Source organism: Mixophyes fleayi, chromosome 9 (assembly GCF_038048845.1).
Source record: "Mixophyes fleayi isolate aMixFle1 chromosome 9, aMixFle1.hap1, whole genome shotgun sequence".
Taxonomy (NCBI): domain Eukaryota; kingdom Metazoa; phylum Chordata; class Amphibia; order Anura; family Limnodynastidae; genus Mixophyes; species Mixophyes fleayi.
The window spans coordinates 85,783,949-85,794,880 of record NC_134410.1 but is presented as its reverse complement, the minus strand read 5'-3'; the positions used below and the strand labels follow the sequence as shown (position 1 = coordinate 85,794,880).

Below are 10,932 nucleotides of genomic sequence, written 5' to 3'. Positions count from 1 at the left end.
ATCCAGGGACAAGCGAAAGGTCAGGAGCACTAGCGGAGAAGTAGAATCCGGTTTCCAGGCAAATGGTCAGGGTCAGAAGCGTAGGTTCAGTGGTCCAAAAACAAGCAAAGGTCATACACGGGAAGTCAAACAAAGGTAATAGTCACCAAGCACAGGGAGAACAAGCAGGCAGCAGAACTGAGAACAGGACGCTATAACCGGCAGTGAGGCTCAGTCCTCACTGCCCTATATACCACTGCTAGCCAATCAGAGCCTAGCTCTGAAACAAGTCACAGCTCCTGCCTGATTAATTCCTACAGGTTGCGCTAGACTGCGCATGTGCCCAGGTGTTTATTGCGCCCAGAGCGCCTGGGCAAAGTTCTCGGCGTCCGGCCGTTGCCCTGGATTTCCGGAAGTGACGTCCCGGTCGCCATAGCGACAGCTGGGACGTCAGAAGAAACAGGAACTGAGTCGCGGCGGTGCACGCGGCCGCCGCGCCTCGCGACATGCATAAACCCAAATAAATAATATGTCTTTATAAATAACATACAATAGTCCATTCAAAATAAGTAAAAACTAGCTAAAAGAGCATAAAATTTATGGTCATTCTAGCCAATTGATCAAACAAAAAGTCAATGATGACTAAAATTTGAACAATATCCAGTGTAAGTTCCCAGGAATGAAAATGACGTTTCACCAATTATAATCAAAATGATAAAATATCAAATATCTGTACTGTCATTGAACATACCACTTCTCATTAATGAGTTGAGAAGTGTGGATGCACTGAAAATATTTATAAAGTGCTGGTGCCAGGCCGATTCTCAGACTTCCGTCCTCAGTTGTAACACATATTAATAGATTGGAATGAAGATGTCGGGGCATTCAATTGTTGGCGAGTTGTCTATTTCAAGCGCGTTAAGTGTTTTTGGGGTTTTTTTCATTATTTTCAAGTGCGGAAACTTTACCCGCAATTCAGTTTTTTGGGGTTTTTTTTACGAAACGGTCCTCTCGCGCTCCAGGCGTTTGTCTATGAAAAGTATAGGGTGGTTGAGAACCCTCAGCGTTAAAAGCTATTCAATCGTTTTTTAACACTGTGGGTGAAACAGGCAAATATGCTGTTTCATCTCACACCTCCTTGGTCTGCTCATAAAAATAAAAAGTTAAAAGTTCCAGCAAAAAGCTAATAAAGGTAAAAAAAAAGTAATATAAGGTTATTGCAATCACATTTAATGAAAAAGGATGAATATGTCTTTAATAAATCCAGTCAAAATAAATAATAAAGTTTACAAATTTCCCCTTTGTAAAATAACTTCAGTGGTGCAGTCCTTTTTTATTTTAAATAAACTGACACATTTTTTTTTTTTCAAACTCACTTGAGTGGACAGTGGTGCAGAACAGCTTTGTGCAGACATTACTGTTGGCTGGGTGATTTTTTTTGGTTCACACAATATTTTCCAGCATTTCACTGAAGTGTTTCCTGGTGGATTATTGCGGATTTCCTAAGGACACATATCGTATTGTTTGTTTGGTGTTGTCTGTCCTAAAAATTAGCTAAAGTAACATATAAATTTATCATTTACACCCAAACTAATATCATAGTAAAATAGTGCTTCTCACAGGCCCATTCTTCCCCTGCATAAACAGGCCTTCTCCCTACATTTTTAAAAAAAATAGTTAATACTTTAGTTTTAAATTATCCATTTTAATTATTGTCTCTTTTTCAATGGAGCCATTCCTGGACAAAGTGTGGATTTACATATATGCTGCATGTATGGAGGAGACTGCTTTTGATGAAATGCAAGGTGATGCAAATGTGGGAGTGGCTGGAGAGAATGTTGATGTATGTGGTGTGAATGTGAGTATGGAAGAGGGAGAGCCTGTGGGAGAGAATGGTGGACAGGCAATGGCAGCATTGTCAATTGCGGCAAGTAGGACTAGAATCCCCAGGCCACGTCTGTACCGCAACAGGCGTTTGCTTGACGGATTGGCCGAGTAGGAGGTGAGAAGATTTTATCGCCTATCCTCTTCTGCAATTTACAATCTGTATGAGATTATAAAACAGGACCTGGAACCTCATTACCCTAGTAACCGATCAGTCCCTGGACTTGCCAAACTGCTTGGTGCTTTGCATTTTCTTGCTTCAGAAACATTTCAGCCCACCTTGGTAGTTATTGCCGGGTTTTCCCAACCCACTTTTTCTAGGATCCTGTTCCAGGTCCTAAATGCCCTCAAAAAGCACACTGCAACATTTATTAATTTCCCGCAGTCTGCCAATGAGTGGCGTGAGGTCAAAGCTAAATTTTATGCTTTGTCTCAAATGCCCAATTGATTGCACCCACATTGCCCTTGCACCACCCCGCCAAATGGAAGAAAGTTTTCGTAATCGAAAACACTTCCATTCCATAAATGTTCAGATGGTTTGTGATGCAACCCAAAAAATCACCAATGTTGTTGTTGGTTTTCCAGGTTCTTCCCATGACTCTTTCATATTGCAACAGTCGTCCTTGTTCCGGAATTTCGAAGCAAGATCCTTTCCACATGGCTGGCTGCTTTCTAATTTTTTTTTTGTTTGTTTCTTAAATGTTTATTCCAAACTTAGTGCAAAACCCCCCAAAAATGTAAAGATGTGTCAGTGCTACTAAAAAGTGTTGGTATTGGTGTTTTTTAGGCGACGCTGGATATCGGAACCAGTCCTGGTTGCTGACTCTATTAACCAACCCTGCATCTTCCGCAGAAAAAAAGTACCAAGCAGCACACATTCGTACCAGGGGTGTAATAGAGCGAACCTTTGGTGCACTTAAAAGTGAGTTTCGCTGTTTAGACAGGTCCGGCAGTGTGCTTTTATATTCACCCTCTAAAGTTTGTGATATAATTATTGGTTGTTATATTCTGCACAATATTTGTATTGCAAACCAATTGGAGTTTGATATAGATCCAGAGATTTCTTTGGATTTGGACCTTTCTTCCGTCAACGTGTAATAGAAGATTTCTTTTCATGTAAGTCATTTTTTTTTTTAATAAGGTCCAAGTTATGTGTAGTTAAATAATAAAATAATGTCCTTTTCATCTAATATACAGGAATGATGCCAAACTGTTTACCTGTCACCAAAGGAGGATATTCTCTACCATTTCTGATAATGGGTAAGAAAAAGCCAAAAACATCCATGGTGAGTTTTTTTGTTTTTTTTTACATGACACTACTGTGTTAAATTGTTGTATAGCATTTATATGTAAGGGAGTGATGTGATTGGATTTGTCCATTGATAATCAAAATCTTTTGACAATATTGCTGACCCTTATTTGTTTTAAGTAAATGATTACCTAAATTTTTTTATCTTAAATGAATGTTAGTGACATCATTTTTTCTTTTCTAAGATCTCCTCCAAACATATCAACATGGATCATCTGGAAATTTGACTGTACATGAGTATGCAGAGCGAAGCAGTGCAGTGTCCACTACAATTTTTTTTTTTTTTACTACAATATTCAACCTAATAAAAGTTACCTATATGAAAATCTAATCATATATCAGTACCAATAAGTGATCAGTGCAGTACCTCTATGAAGATTCTTCAAGTAAAGTGACCTTTCCGATGGAACTTCTTCAATATGTTTTTTTTTTACCAATAAAAAACTGTTTTAAATTTGTCATTTGTTTGGGGGGGCTGCCAAAAAAAAAACGTGTGGTCCCCCCTCTATTTAGTCTTAACCCTACTGCTGCCAGCCTACTGCTGGCTCCATGAAAATGGGGGGAAAATTTTGCATGGGTCCCCCCTATTTTCACTGAACCAGCACTAGACAAACCACCCGGGGTTGGAGGCACTATAGCAGGGGGGACACGCGCAGATATTTCAAGCATGCACATTTTGGAAGTACATTTTGGAAGTACAAATATTTTGGGGACAATGTGCAAGCCGGACATTTTGGAAGTACAAACATTTTGGGGACAAGGGAAAACCGGACATTTTGGATGGTACAAATATTTTGGGGGCAATGGGCAAGCTGGACATTTTGGAGGGTACAAATATTTTGGGGACAATGGGCAAGCTGGACATTTTGGAGGGTACAAATATTTTGGGGACAAGGGCAAGCCGGACATTTTGGAGGGTACAAATATTTTGTGGACAATGGGCAAGCCGGACATTTTGGAAGGTACAAATATTTTAGGGACAAGGGTATGCCAGACTGTTTGGAAGTACAAATTTATTGTGAACTTTGTTTACAGCGATTTTGGGAGGTTAAGCTGCAGACAACAGAGGATATCTTCATTGGTGAGTATTTTGGGAATTTATTATTTTTAATAAAAATATATGGTATACATGAGGGTGTTTACTGTATTTCTTGTGGGTTTATTATTTTTAATAAAAATTTGTGCTTGTAATGAGGGTGTTGTGATTGTTTAAAAATTTTGCTTTGTGGAACTACAGTTCCCAGCCAGCCCTGGGTGTCAGGGCATGTTGGCACTTGTGGTTCTCCAAGTGCCAACATGCCCTGGCTGCCGTGGGTATGCTGGTGCTTGTAGTTTTACAAGTAGCAGCATGCCCACACTATTAAGGGCAACCGGGCAGGCTGGGACTTGTAGTTCCACAAAACAAAATGGCGTCAGTTTGTTTTATCACGATTAAATCGCCATTATTACCCTACACCCACCACCCAGGGGTGTAGGAAGAGCCCTAGTGCTATCAGCACTGGGCTGGGTATCCCTAGGGGGGGCCCGCTCTTTTTTTTCGGAGGACCCCACTCACTAGGGAATACAGCCCAGCGCTGAACAGTCTGGGGTTGGTTAGTCATTATGGCAGAGGGACCCCTGCCACGTGTCCCCCTTGCTATAGTGCCTCCAACCCCGGTGATTTGCCTAGTGCTGGTTCAATGAAAATAGGAGGGACCCCACGCAACATTTTCCCCCGATTTTCACAGAACCAGCAGTAGTCAGGCAGCACTAGGGTTAAGACTAAATAGAGGGGGGACCAAACTTGTTTTTTTTTTAAAAAAAAATTTGATCTATTTTTATTACTTTTGACAGCTGCCTGATATCAGCTGCAGTGGAAAAAAAATTGGAGTTTGATCTATAGTAATTTTGCTAATAGTGATTTTGACAGAAGCACAACTTTGGAAATTTAAATTAAAAATATGCTTCTTATATGTGCGAGTTTAAACTCTCCTGAGAAAATCTCAGATATGCAAAATCACATCATTGATACATTTATCTTCTAAACTGTTATAAATGCACCATTATTATGTGTATTTTGAAAAAATCTATTGTGCTCAATTTAATAAAAAAATACTTCAGTTTGCAAAAATTATTATTAAAACAATTTTACACCAATCTGGTAAGTAAAATTGTTTACAGAACAACTTATTTAGGTTTTAACCATTAACACTTACCTCTTGATCAGCATGCTATTTAGTTAGTTTTAGCAGTGCACAACACACAGTTTTACAATATTGTAAAAAAATATGGTACACATTCACTTCGATTGGGGAAGTACACGTCTTCACTGTGTGTCACACCTATCCAAGTGATTGTGTACAAGTGTTTTTAGATGTTCACGTAATGAAAGAAAGTGTTTTTTATGCAATGAAAAAAAAACTAAATAGTACCAAAAAGTTAGAAAACATTCCATTTGGTTGGGGTACTACACAGTTAACATGTGTACCACCCCAACTTAAGTGATTTTTCTACACAATTACTAATAAATGTTCTGTGTACCACATTTTGGTGAAGGTGTATCTATCTAATAAATAATAAAACAATAATTAGTTAATTTTTTTATTGCACAAGAAAAAAGTGACATCCACCAATTGCATCCGAACCTCTGCAAAATATATAAAAATGTCAATATGTTAAAGCTGAAATTATTATTAAATTTAACAGTACCCATTACAATTTTGAGGAGTTAGAACGGTTTTTCATAAGCAAGCATTGTGGGAGATTAAGGTTTCTGTGTTGATATAAAGCCACCTTTGTAACTTTCATGGTTGGTAGTGGTCAAATAGATTTGATATTTAAACCACAAAGTAATACATTTTTCAGTGTAAACTAAAAATAATTCAAACTGACATAGAACTTCCTCAAAATTGATAGTGGTAAGGTTGATAAGGAGACAACCTATCCTATACATTACCATCTGTTACTGCCATTACAATGTATGTAGAAGTCAATAGTTAAAAACATTATTACCTTCAATCTTTAGTGATGTCTTCATTTGTGTGTTCCATGTTCTTGAATGTTGTATAAACTTGATAGTTGGACGCAATCTAAAAAAAAAAGGAAAAGTGTATGTGAAACCTGTATTTGTTTTTAAAAAACATTTATTAGTTTTAAAATAAGGAAGGATCAGTATGGACTTCAATATAAATCATTTATATTTCCTTGTCCATTTGTCACATCATACCCCTTCCATAAAGGGAAAAAAACAGGTTAAATAACAACAATAAGACACACTAAACTGAAACAAACTCACCGAGTAAAATTTTAGAAACATTTTTTAGAAATAAAATATCTTTCTGGCTCATATATATATATATATATATATATATATATATATATATATATATATACATACATATATATACACACACACACATACACAAGAAAAAGAAAATTTCATTCAAACATCTTATAGAGAGATAGATAAAGACCGGAAAAATCTTTAAAATAATGATTTTAAGTGGTTGATGTTATCTTCTTGCTTTAGGTTCCTCCTCGATTGGATCCACGGCGCTTCTGGTTTACCTAAAATTAAACTAATATATAATTTAAAACATAGGATACATTAACGTGCACATTGAAAACAATAATCCTTCCATATTATGCAAGTAAAATGTGAAATTTTTACATCATGCAATTTTAAGAGTGAAAATTACACTTAATAATACATATGACATCTATATGTTTTCATGTCATTAGGCTATTATAACTTATATGCTTTTTTTTGGGTTTACTTTCTTCAATCTTACCCTTCTTCCTCTTCTGACACGGTGTTCATGATTTCCTCTTGTGGCTCTTCCAGTAGCAATCTTCTCCTTGCTGACTCCGGTCTTCTTACTACTACCACGGGGGTGTTCAGTACCGATGACGTCCTCTGCTGTGGTGTTGGGGGAACAAGTCCAGAAATATTCCAATCGGGTTATGGGACTGAAACATTACCCTGGCCTCGCCGGACCCTCAGCTCTTCACTAATATTCATCAGACGCATTGTCATCATTTGCAGATGCATTGTCTGTTGTTGTTGTTGTTGCATATGCATCTGTGCCATGGATTGATTAAGCTGATAATGGAGTGTAGCATTCTGCTCCATTGCAACTGCCATTCACGCTTGGAGGTTGTTATTCAAGTGCAGAGATGCTGAAATTTCGCCTTGCATTGTGACCAATAACGAATTGTTGACATTACGGGAGCTTCATACCTCTTCTACAACAGACGTCAAACGGTCTACCGAGTCACAAATTCTCTGAACTCTGTCTTCCATATTTCGGCGAGATGTTTCCTGCCTTCCTTCCATCTGTCTAGCAAAGTTTGTGATGGAATGAAACCGAGTGCGTTCTTCTGGCAGACCGTGCACCAGTTGTGTTGGAAGACTGATGCCTGTGGAGGATACCCTTGCTTGAGATGGACCTTCCCCTTCGGTGGATGGAACTTGAAGGTTGGGGAAGGCTTGCTGGAGCATCTCAAATCTTGTTGCAACATCTTCGTGGACCGAACTCTCAGCAGGAGAAAATGTCAATGATTCACTGTCATTTTTAATTTGCTCTGTAAAAAAAAAAAATTTTTACATAAATTATTTAGTCTGATATTAAATGATGTTTATAGTTTTAAAACTAAAAATAATTGCATGTATTTAGTACAACTAATAAAAAAAATAATAATAATCACCGGTTACTGAGACACCAGGAGATGCTATTTCTTCCATGGCAGCAGGCAAATGAGAGGTGAGAGGTAGTAAGTGGTGTTACCACCTGTTCGTTTGTGATGATGGATTCTAAAACATAAAACAAATTTTGTTAAAAAAAAAAATATATGTGTAAAATTAAACTATGTAAAATAATACATGTGTGAGAAAAAAATATGTATATTTATATTGATAGTTTAAAAATATGTCTATATATGGATAGATAGATATGTACCAACTATTTTTAACATATTTATACCTTCTGGACTATCAGCAAACGTTATTGATGTTCCCCGTTCTGCTGGCATCTCTTCAACGTGTCGGGCTTTTGTAAATAATAATAAAGTACAAAAGAGTTTAAAAAATATATATATATATATATATATATATATATACATATATATATATATATATATATATATATATGATTATGTATATGTATATGTGTATATATATATATAGATATAAATACACACACACAGAAACACATACACACGCACTATAAGGAAACAAAAATGGACACAGTATAAAAAACATTTTAGAAAGACTAAACAAAAATATCTTCTGTGAAACCATTACCTATATATATATATATATACATACATATATACATACATATATATATATATATATATATATATATATATATATATATACATATATACATATATATACATATACACATATATACATATATAAACATATATACATATATATATATATATATATATATATATATATTTAAAATGTTTGTAAATTTTTTTTTACTACTAAACAAATATCTGTAACGCTATTGTTGGCATGAGTTTTTAAAGTTTTACATTAGGGATATTTTTGGGACAAGTAATAGACAATGTGAATACTATTGCATTATGAAAAAATAGGTCAAGAGTTAGCCGAGTGTAATGTGTACTGTAAAGTATGTTATCTATGGATAATGCATACATGCATGTGCGTATATTCTTTTATATCATACCTTCTCCTTCTACTCTCCTCTGGCCCTTGAGTCCTCGAGAAGAACCCAAATCTAAAATACATAAATAAAAAAAAATTATTTTGGACATTTACCTCCAGATTTGGATTTTCTCTTCCGGGGTACTGCTTCCCTTGCATGTCTTCTGCTTTGTGCTGCATCTTGTTCTGCAAGTTTGTACAACAAGTTTATAAAAATCTGATTTAAAAGTTATTCACATCACTATTTTTATAGACTATTAAACATACTTCGTGGATGGAAGGTGAATGGTTCAAGGGTGTCCACTGTCCCTTCCACTCCTTCCACAAGATCAGCACTCAGAATTTGCCGCATCTTCTCCTCCCAAGGTTTAAATTTTATGCGCAGTGGCTTGCCACCACCGGTGCCCCTGGAATGACGGGCAACAGTTGCCATCTTCGCCTTTGTGGTGCGCTTGCAGTCCCAAAAGCGTTTCTGGCAAACTTCGACTGATCGGACTCCGACTTCAACTGATGACACGTCAGAGGCAATCTGGGCCTAAATCTTGTGCTTATGCTTGAAGGAGGCCTTCTGAGATTGGGCACCCTTCAGTGTCTCATAGTGCTGCAGTACCCCAGCAACAAGGACTTCATTCTCTTCCAGTGTGAAGCGCCTGGAGCGTGCTACAGCTGTTCCTTCATCGTCATCAGAATTACTTGTATGTTGCTGCTGGGTGCTTGTGCTGGGTTGCACGCTGCTCACAAACTGCTGTCTTCTTCTTTCTTGTCGCTGCTGCTCACGTCTCTCTCTCCATTCCTCGCCACTACTCACATATTCCTCTTGGCTTTCCTGTGGAGAACGAGAATCCCTATGCTCCCTAGACATGCCTGCTCTTTAAACTTTTAAACAAAAATGGAACTAGCTAAACAAAATACTATTGGCTATTTAGATGTTTTTTTAAAATTAGAAAAAAACAGTTGCCTAGATTAATATATTATACTGCAGGTTACACTAGACTATTATGTAGTATCAAATATACTGCTATACTACAATAGTACTAAATACTAACCTACACTACACACTATTTAAAAATTTAGAAGAACTATGCAGTTTTATTTTAACTAAATACTAATGAAATTTATATGGAACCTAGGCTAAATTAAATCTTTCACTATGGAAACTACACAAAACCATACAATATGCAAAAAAATGCAACTGCACGAAAAAAAAGGACAAAAATACAATTTGAAATAGGAATGATAATAATGTCTGACTACAGGCAAAAAATTATATTAAAAAAAAAATAAAAAATTAGGATTTTGGTTGTGTGTGTGTGTGTGTATATATATATATATATATATATATATATATGTGTGTGTGTGTGGTGTATATGTAGGTGTGCAGTGTGGTATGTCTGTAGTACATCCTGTAGTGTAGTGTCAGTACTGTAAAAACAAATTGTAATATATAAATAAAAATGTAAAAAAGGTAGTTTGAAATTGGGTAGTGTAGTGTAGTTTATAAAGTCAACTCACAAGGCAGCAATACAGCAATGCAGAGGAGTCAAATAAAAGCCAGAGGAGTCAAAAGCCACAGCAGTCACCAAACCAGCCAACAGCTATCAGCAAATGACAGTTTGCTGATGGCTGCATTAATTTTTTACACTCAAGATGGCCGCCTTAACCACTCCTCCATTGCAATGACAAAAACTCGCTCAGACCAATAGATAGAGCGCGAGGGGGTGGTTGCAAGGTTTTGAATTGAATTGAGTGAGCTTTTTTTTTGTTTTATGTTCCAATGGTCGCTCGAACAGGTAAAAACGAGCGCTGTTTTTTTGTTTTTTTTTAATGCCGCGGGGACTTTTGCAGCTCGCCAACAATTAAATATGCCCCGATGAGTCAGACTTAATAAGTGATACTTGCTGTTATTAAAATCATCCGGGTACCCAGCAGGTCCTTGATGGGCTGTAGTGTAGTCAGCAGCAAGACGGAGTTCGGCGTTGAGGACGAAGAAAACTGCATGCGTTCCACTGTGGAACGCACACGTCACTTTCGGTTTGCGTTCTGAGCAAATTGAGCATCAGTGGGCATTTACCAACGCGTTTCGTCCGTGAGAAGATTTTTTCAA

The 10,932-nt window shown here is 36.9% G+C and overlaps 1 long non-coding RNA gene across 1 annotated transcript; it reads right to left on the bottom strand.

The window, feature by feature from the left end:
• Positions 1-8,133: 8,133 nt before the first annotated feature.
• On the bottom strand, positions 8,134-9,685 carry LOC142101648 (uncharacterized). Its single transcript, XR_012679094.1, has 3 exons — positions 9,096-9,685; positions 8,851-8,901; positions 8,134-8,199 (listed from the first exon to the last, which is right to left on the bottom strand). It is a non-coding gene; the product is annotated as an uncharacterized LOC142101648 (long non-coding RNA).
• Positions 9,686-10,932: the final 1,247 nt, after the last annotated feature.